Source organism: Glarea lozoyensis, assembly GCF_000409485.1.
Source record: "Glarea lozoyensis ATCC 20868 chromosome Unknown GLAREA12, whole genome shotgun sequence".
NCBI lineage: Eukaryota > Fungi > Ascomycota > Leotiomycetes > Helotiales > Helotiaceae > Glarea > Glarea lozoyensis.
Genome location: NW_007360986.1, coordinates 961944 through 972113, shown reverse-complemented (window position 1 = coordinate 972113; position 10170 = coordinate 961944).

Genomic DNA, 10170 nt, shown 5'->3' with positions numbered 1-10170 from the left:
TAAATACCTTTATCTTCTTATAAAGGTTCTTAGCTCCTAGAGTAATCTCTTCTTTTATAAGAGGGAATAGTAGAATTCTATTATCCTACCTAGTATAGTAGTTAGATCTTTTGTAATCCTATTAACTAGAAGTAAACTCTATAAAACGCGCTTCTAAGATTCTCTTCTTTACTTTCTCTAGATTCTAGTAGTAAGATATATTACTAAACTTCTTTTCTTTCTTATATTAAAAAGCCTTAATTCTATTCTAAACTCTTTTCTTTACTTTCTCTCTCTACTCGGCTAGATACTTATTAGATTCTATAAAGTCCTTCTCGAGATATAGTTTCTTCTATCTCTTAACTCTAGTATCTTTTTAAGAAAGCTCTCCGAGTAGAGTATTAGAAATAGCTCTAGATAGTAATAACTTAATAGTAGCTAGAAAACAACTAGTAGTATAGTAAATATATAGTAGGTAGTTAGAAATAGTAGGTAGAGACGTTAGTTTCTTCTATAAGAATACTACTTTCTTAGAACTTATAGGTTTATCTTATATAAATCTACTATATTAGTTTACTTCTTAAAAAACCTTAAAGATACCCTTATATCGTTCCTTAGGCTTAGCTAAGAATCTAATAAGAGTAGTTTATTAGAAAAACTTTACTTTATCTTATTTCGCGAGTTTCTTTTTCTAGGCTACTCTAAGCCTCTTATAGTCTTTATAAGAGAAGTTAAATTTTAATAGTTGTAAGACTTCTTATTTATAGATCTCCTTCTAAGTAAGTTTATTACGACTCTATATCCCTCTAACCTATAGTATTACGGCTCTCTCGACCTTTAGAACCTAGGCTAAAGCGCTCTCTTCTTCTTTATTATCTAAAGAAGTAAACTCTATAACTAGTCCGGTTTTACCGTCTATTAGATCCTATAGTTTTATCGAAATAAAGGCGTAAACTTCTCTAGCGTCGCCTATAGTATCCTTAACGTAGAAAGGTATAGCTAGTTACTTCTAGTTATTATCTATAGATAAGTAATATTAAATAATCTAGTAGAATAGGTCGCCTATTAGAATTTATTAAGCTATAGAGTAGTAATAAAAAAATATCTATCTATTTATCTTATTACTAGAGTCTAACTATTAGTACTACCTTATTACCTTAAGTTTCTCTAGTAGTAAAGGGCTAATAGAATTCTCTCTCTTTTACTACTAAGAAAATATATCTAACTTAACTAGCTCGAAACCTATAATAGCCTTACCCTTAAACGCCTCTAGAAAGTAATATTATAAAATAGCTAATTTTAGAATTAGTAAGTCTACAGCGGCCGTAGACTTATATCTAAAGCCTCGGTATATAGTAGGTAAAAACTAATTCTCTTCTCTTTTAGAGTCTATATTAAGAGTATCTTTAATTAGTTAGTTTATAATCTTATAATACCGATTTTCTAGAGTCTTATTTAATACCTAGTAGGTTTTTAGACCTAGCTTATAGTAGAAAGCCCGCGTATAAGAGTAATAGCTTTCTCTTTACTAAAATTACCTATTAAAAGTAATAAGCTCTTTCTTCTCTAGCTCTACTATCGTCTTAATCTCCTTAAAAAACTCTAGTAAAAACTTTAATTTATAGCTATAGCTCTATTCTTTATTCGCTATTCTTCTTAAAGAAATACTAACTTTCTTATTAGGTCTCTTTATTCTATTATTAAGATTATTCTTCTTATTCTCTAAATTCTTACTATTTCCTACCTCGCTAGACGTTCTCGAAATCTACTTCTTTCTTACTTTAGTCTTTTTCTAGAAGCTAGTATTATTAAATAGCGAAATAACTACTTAGATCTTAGAAGTACCTTTACTACTACCTTCTCTAGAAATCTTTAGGTAAGCTAAAAACTTTATCTTTTTATTTAGTTTAACTACTCTTTTACTCTTAGCCCTTTTAGTAGCCTTACCCTTACCTATCGCTTTAACTAAAGGCGAGCCGCTACTATTAGAAGTTTTAGAGTTAGAATTATAGATAACCTTAGTACTAATAGCTCTCTTAGACTTCTTACTTTAAGAACCTTTTTTTACTAGCTCTTTCTCGATAAGATCTTTACTAATTAGTAGCTCTTTGTCTTTTTCTTACTCTTTCTACTCCTAGAATACTTAACTAAACTATATATCTAAATTCGACCCTCTATTCTTATCTAAAGAATTATCTAAAAGCGTATCTCTTAATAGTTTCGAAGTAGAACTACTAGGCCGCTCTAGGCTACTACTAATCTTCTTATCTTTCTCGATAACTATAAAGGTACGAGAAATAGCCGGGGCTAATAATTCGTTAAACTATACCTCTTCTTCTAGGATCCTAGTACCTCTATTTAGATATATTCTATATTTAACTAAAAGTTACTTTATTATTACTAATAGTATTATCTTATCTTTAATTATTTTAATAGCTAGTCGAATATTAGTAGTTATTACTCTTCTATCTTTTCTTTTACCTAGCTTATTACTTAAAAGACAATCTATAATAGCCGTATTAATATATAGTATAGCCTTAGCGAAGAGTATATCTCTACTTAGTACTCTAAGAGCTTAAGCGAAGGCTTCTATCTAGATTTCTTCTCTATTCTTTCTAACTTAAGTTATAACTATATTTATCTAGGTTAAACCTTCTTTATCTTTACTTTAGTTCTTTTAAGCCCGGCTTTTTAACTTCTCTTCTTAGTTTTATTCGACCTTATTTAAGTTTAGAAAAGTCTAAATTACTAAAAAGTATCTATTCTTATATTTCTTTCTTATAGTAAATTTACCTAGCTATAACTTATTCTCTACTATATAATAATAAACCTTCTCTAACTTTTATAATATATTATTTATTTTATCTATTAGCCCTTTACCTTATACCTCTATTATAGTATTCTTATCCTCTCTTAAAAGTCTCTCTAATAATACTCTAATCTTCTTATAATTTAAAGGTAATTACGTCGGTTTAATTATAGAAAGTTCTACTAGCCTTACTACTTATTAATCTTTATTTTTTATAAGGTTTACCTTTATTATAGTTAATTAACTATCTACTATCTTAAATTATAATCTAAAGAGTTCTTAGCCGCTAAGAGTAGTATAGCTAAAATTATAGTATTATAGATCTATAGAAGATACTAGGTCTAGGCTTCTAGCGAGCCTATTAATATAGAGCGAAAAGTTATATAATTTAGTACGGTGTCTATATATATATAAACCCTCTCTCTAGACCTCTTACCTTAAGTCTTAATAACTACCTCTTTATAATAATTCGGTTCTACTTAAGGTAGACTAGAGTTATTATAAGGTTAGTATATTAAGAAGTAGGCGTAAGATTATTACTTATAGATTTAGAGATCTATTTATTATAATAAGAGTAAGTTAAATAGATAATATACTATTACTATAATAAGTTAAGTATAAAGCTTCTATCTAAGGAAATTATAACTATTATATAGAACTTTCTTTTCTTAAGTTTAATAGATTTACTAGTTAAACTCGTCGAACTTCTAGCCGGTTTAATAAGTTTATCTAGTAAACTTATTAAACTTCTATTATTACGTAATAGTACCCTAAACCGGGGCCTATCCGCTAATATAAATATTATTAACTTTAACTAAATTAAGCTATTAGACGGCGGTTCTAAGAACTACTCGATTCCTATAACCTCGCCTAATCCTAGAACCTTTAGTCCTAGGAGTATTACGACGCTAAGGCCGACGCTACTCGTAATACTATCCCTTATTCGGACTAGCGGGTCTATACGCTTAAGTATAACTAAGAAATACGTCGGTTAAAGGCTATAGACTTCTCTTTCTTCTAATATACTACCCGACTATACGACTAAATATTTTAATATTATAGCCCTTAGAAAATAGATTAATTTAACTAAAAGAAAGATAGCGCCTTATTCTTATTATAAAAAGGTAGGAAAAATATATATAGTTTTATAAAACCCGAACTATAGTTGTTATAGTACTTATACTACTACTAGTAAGACCTATAATATAAAAGAGGTAAACCGAATACCTATAGAATTCGACTAGAAGAGTATCGAGGCTTAAGAGGCTAAGTTAGAGGCTAAGGAGGAAGAGGTATAGAATCTTTAGTAGAAGGTATAAGCGGCCTAATAAGAGGCTACTTCCTACGCCCTACGTATTAAGAAGTAGAAGCGCTTTCTTTATAAGTAAAAGTAGAAGATAATTTTAGTAGGTCTTAACTCGCTAAACGAGTTAGATAAGTTAGAGAGGAAGGAGTAGTAGGAAGAGGAGAAGAAGAGAGAGAAGAAGGAGAGGAAAGTAGAAGTAGAACGACTACTAGTCTATTCTACTCTACCCGACGACTTCTCTACTTACGATCTATTACTACTCGATCTAAATTTCGATTCTAGGTCTTTCTAGGAGGCTCTAGATACTAGTAGTAAAACTTCTTAAGCTACTTAAGATAGTTAAGGTTATTTATTAGTTCCTATATATTTTCTAATTATAAGTAGTTCTTCTATTTTATTAGATAATATAGTTTTCCTCTAATAAGTTTATAGTCTAAGATCTTCTTAACTTTATACTTAGTATTAGGGTTAACTAGTTCTACTTCTATAACTAGAGCTAGTAGCGCTCTAGGCGGTACTAGCTCGAGAAGAGATATATAGAATACTAGAAAGATATTTATACTTTTTAGTAGAGCTAGTTTATAATTTAAAGGTCCTTTATATACTTTAATTTTAAATAGTTCTAGTTTCTTATTATCTAGTTTATTATTTAGCTATTTTATTTAGATATTTCGTCTAACTAAATAAACTCTATCTCTCTCTCTTAGTATAGGCTTCTAACTACGTTTCTTATTATAGTAAGACGTATTTCGTTCTAAGATAAACTTAAGTTCTTTAATAAGTTATTTATAAAGAGAGGAGAGGTTATTAATAAGAATTCTTTTTATCTAATTATCGATAGACGTATTATAAGGTTCTTAGAATACTATTTTCTTATAACTAAAATTAGCTTTAAATAGCGATACTTATATTATTTCTATAACTATACTATTATACGAGAACTAGGCTATTAGTAATAAGGCGACCTAATTATCTTACTTATAGTTTACGTAATATCTTAGATATACTTTAACTACTTAGTTTATTCTTTTGTTACCTCTATTTATTTATAGATAGAACGATATTAATAGCTTTCGCTTTATTTCTATATAGATAGTTACGGCTATCTAGAATTTAGATATAAATAGCTTATCTTAGTTCGAGACTATTTCTTTTAGAGTATTATAGTCTATAACTACGTACTAGATAAAAGTATATACTAACTTCTTAGTAGTACTTAACTCTTTATATAGTATTAGAATTATATACTTAGTAAGTCTTTCTATTATAACTAGGATCGCGTTATACTTAACTTCTATTATTAGATCTTTTAATAGTAGAAGTTTAATAATAAAGTCTTATAATATTATTTTCTATAGTTTCTTTAGAATAGGTATTTGTCCTATAAGTCTATAAGGTATATAGTATATAGATTTATTTCGAATATAAACGTTATATTCGGTTACTACTTTCTTAACTAAAGTTTATAGCTTATCGATATAATATTACTACTAAATTCTCTAGAAGGTTCTTCTAATTCTCTAATAACTATATTCTAGGGCTTTATAGAATTTCTAGATAAATTCTAAAGTATATAAGCTTAGTACTTTAAGTTTTCTATCTTTATATAGCGAGCTCTTCTTAGAGGCTACTAGTTCCTTATTCTAGGCGTCTATAATATTATTATACTATAGGCCTCGGACTTTAGTAAGAGTAGTAATTACCTTAGAGTTAAAGATAAGATTTCTATTCTAGTCTTCTTTAAGGATAGCTTACTTTTTATAGATCTTATCTCCTTTATATTCTAGTTAACGGCTTAAAGCGTTAGCCTAGAGATTATCTATTCTCTTTATATATTTAATTATAATATCGAAATAAGTAAGTTTTTTAGCCTATCGGGCTATTTGTCGATTATCTAATTTCTTTATTATTAAGAACGTTTATAGGTTCTTATAATCTATAAGGATAATAATAGGAAATTTAGCTCTTTAAAGATAAATCTTCTAATATCTTAGTACTTTAACTATAGCTATAAGTTTCTTCTTATAGATATTATAGTTCTATTTAGCTAGCGAGTATTTCTCGAAGTAATATATAATAGAGTATATTTTTCTATTCTTATCTAGTTATAAGTAAATAGTATCTATAGTAGTATCTAAGATATCGGTCTCGACTATACTTAGTTTATCGACACTAAAACTTCTAATAACTAGTTTCTTAGTAAACCGGTCCTTTAATTCTTATATAGCTACTCTCTTCTTTTCTCTTATAATAAAGAGTATATTCTTTTAAGTAAGATTAGTAAGTAGTCCTATAATTTTCGAATATCCTTCTATAAATTACTAGTAGAAGTTTCTAAAGCTAAGAAATAACTAGATATCTTTAATATTTTCTAACTCTAGCTAGTTCTTTATTTATTAGATCTTCTCTAGGTCGATATTTATTTTTTCTAGTTTAATAATAAACCCTAGAAACTTAGTTTTTTAAGTACTAAATTTATACTTCTCTAGCTTTAGTCTTAAGTCTACCTTAGCTAGGGCTTCTAGAACTAAACAAATATACTCCTTATATTTATTCTCGTTTTCGAAATAAATAAGAATATTATCGAGATAGTAGATAATAAACTTATTAAGATACTCTTATAGAATATTATCGTTCTATCTCTAGTATATTATAGGGGCGTTAGTTAGCCCGAATAGTATAATAGTATATTTATATTAGCTAGAGAGTATAATAAATATAGTTATTTATTTATATTCTTTCTTAATTCTAATAAGGTTAAAGGTATTTCTCTAGTTAAGTTTTATAAATATTTTTACCTTAGTTAGTCTATTCTATAGATACTACGTATTTAGTAAAGAGTATTAGTCTCTAATAGTAATATCGTTTAGTCTTTAGAAGTCTCTATAAAGTCTTCCTTTATTATTACCTATTTTTACTACTACTAGTATATTCGAAGTAGCTAGCGATTTAGATAGTCTAATCTATTCTTTTTTAAGTACTACGTCGACGTATTTCTCTAACGTCTCGGAGACGTTAAACTAGTATTATCTTAATTTCTCGAAAAGTAGTTATCTTTCTTCTTTTAGATTAATCTCGTAATTCTATAGTTAGTATTCGAGTAAAGCTCGAAAGTCTTCTTAGTTTTCGAATAACTTCTTAAATCTTCTATACTATATAGGTATTTATTTTTCTTTACTATTATTAATAGTAATTTATAGAGAACTCTCTATTTTTTTAAGATATCTAGGCGCTTTAGAGAAGGTAGTATAAACCTCTCTCTAGCCTTATAGTTAAACCTATATACTCTTATAGGTATATCTCCTATAGACTATAGTATTTATATACTAATCTATTTCGAGGTTATACTCTTAGATCTAGGCTATTTCTAATATAGCCTTATAGTTTCCGATTTTAGTAATATTAAACTAGATATTAGCCTTATATCTATCTAGTAAGGATAACTTAGATAGAATAGTTACTTTATCTACTTATCTATTACTATAATCTAACCTATCTACTAGTTTTAGAGGGTATAGTTAAATATTAGTTATAAGAATATTTAACTTCTTTACTATATAGAGTAAGATATAATTTCTATTAGCTCTCGAGTTAATTATAACTTTAATTAGTTTTCCTCTAATCTTTATTTCGACTATAATTTGTCCTTAACCTCTAGTAGTATAGAGCTTATAAGGGTCTAATAATATCTCTATAATCTTTATATTTCGAAGTAGGTCGGTCTATATATAGTGTCGCGTTACTTATTCTTATAATCGATAGAGTATACTTAGGCGTAAGGTATAGGTATTAGGGACTAAGGCCCTCTACTAAGTAAACTCGCTTTTTTATCCTTTAATAAAGAAGACTAGCTTCTAGATATACTTTCCTAGAGCTTTACTAATAATTTTCTATATATCTCTTAGCTTAAAGAGATCGTTTAAGTAGAGTAACTACCTAATTAGTCTAAGTAGTTTAATAGTTAACTTCTAGGTACGTTCTTATTAGAATACTACTCTTTTTATATCTACGAAAAATACCTTATAACGTATATTAGTTACGAGTTTCTCTCTCTATATCTAATAGTCGGCGGTAAACTTCTAGCTATCCTTAGTTTTCTAGATATTTTCTTCTTCTATTATCTTTTAGAAGTACTAGTATTCTCTATATTTTAAAATTACTTTCTTAGGTTAGTAGGCCGAGTAGCTATTAGGTTTCGAGTCTATCTAGTATAAGAAGTCTTCGATCTAGTATTTCTTAGTTATTAAAGGTACTTTAGATCTTAACTAGACTACTAAACCGAGTTTAGTAGCCTCTCGCTTACTCTAATTACCTTCTAGTAGAGTAGCTCTATCTATTACCGCTAGCTATCTAGTATTACTAAACTATTTTTTCTAGCCTTTCTACGGCTTTCCCTTATAATAGAAACTAGTTATATAACTCTCTTTTCTATACTTAAAGTAAAGTCTCTTCTCTCTTTAATATATTCTCTTCTTATTAGAAAGCTTCTTTCTATTCTTCTCTAAAGTATTAAGTTTCCTTCTACTAATTATATTAAGTTCTATTAGGTCGCTATAGCGGTTCTTTATTAGACGTATATAGTAAGAATAAACTTCTTTCTTTTTAATATAACGCTTATATACTTAGTTATCGATTTTAATAGCGGCTTTACTTAGTATATAAAGGTCCTTAAGAGAATCTATATATAATAATTTATTCTTTATAAATTCCTTTAATTCTCTATAGAATAATATTCTTAGGGCTTTATCGCCTAGTTCTAACCTAACTAAGGTTTACTAGAAGTCGATATTATAGCGGATAGCTAACCTAGTCTAGGTAAGCTTAAGTAGAGCTAGCTCTAACTTTTTCTTAATATCGATATCTCTAAAGACTTTCTTTATACTAGTTATAAAGTCTTTTAGTATTTTAAAATAATTCTTAATAAACTAGAAGTAAACTATAGATACTAAGCCCGCTTAGGTCTTATTTCCTAGTAGTTACTAATATAAGGTTTAATCTAGTTATAGACTCTCTCCTTAAAGCGCGAGATTAGAAATAAAACCTTATCTATTTTGTTTCTAAACTTATCTCTATAAAAACCTATATAGAGTTAAGCCTTTATAATAAACTACTCTAGGTTAGCTAGAGTTCTATTATACTTATCTAGTAGAGGGATTTATAGGCCCTCTTTTACTTCGATTATAGTAGAGGTTAGCAGTAGTAGTACTAGGGTTTCTACGACGCTTTCGACTAGACTAGTAACGTTTAGAGCTATTATTAATAATCTAGTACTTACTAAGAATAAGGTACTTAAAGTATAACGATTCGGTTCTACCCGGGTAGATAGAGTTATTATAAGGTTAGTATATTAGAAAGTAGGCGTAAGATTATTATTTATAGATTTAAAGATCTATTTATTATAATAAGAGTAAGTTAAATAAATAATATACTATTACTATAGGTAGTTAAGTATAAAGCTTCTATCTAAGGAAATTAAAATTATTATATAGAACTTTCTCTTCTTAAGTTCGACCGGTTTACTAGTCGAACTCGTCGAACTTCTAGCCGGTTCGATAGGTTTGTCTAGCGAGCTTATCGAACTTTCCTTATTACGTAACAATACCCTAAACCGAGGCCTATCCGCTAACCTAAGCCTAGCTAATATTAACTAATTTAAACTACTAGACGGCGGTTCTAGAAACTACTTAATTCCTATAACCTCGCCTAATCCTAGGACCTTTAGTCCTAGGAGTATTATAACGCCGAGGCCGACGCTATTTGTAATATATATAATACCTCTTCTTATTTAGAGAAGATCTATAGGTTATAATAGAATAAAGCGACTTATATAGTAAATAAAAGTATTTTCTAATCTATTACGTCTTTATATATAGATATTCTTTCTTAAATAATTTTAATAACTTCTATAAGAAGTAAAATTATTTCTAATTTAGTATTTTATAATAACTCTAAGGCCGCCTAGGCCTTATACCTTCTATAGTACTTTTCTTAAGCTTACTACTACTACTATTCTATTTTCTTCTAGAATTAGCCTCTATCTTTACTCTTCTTCTTCTATTTTAACTCTTCTCTTTTC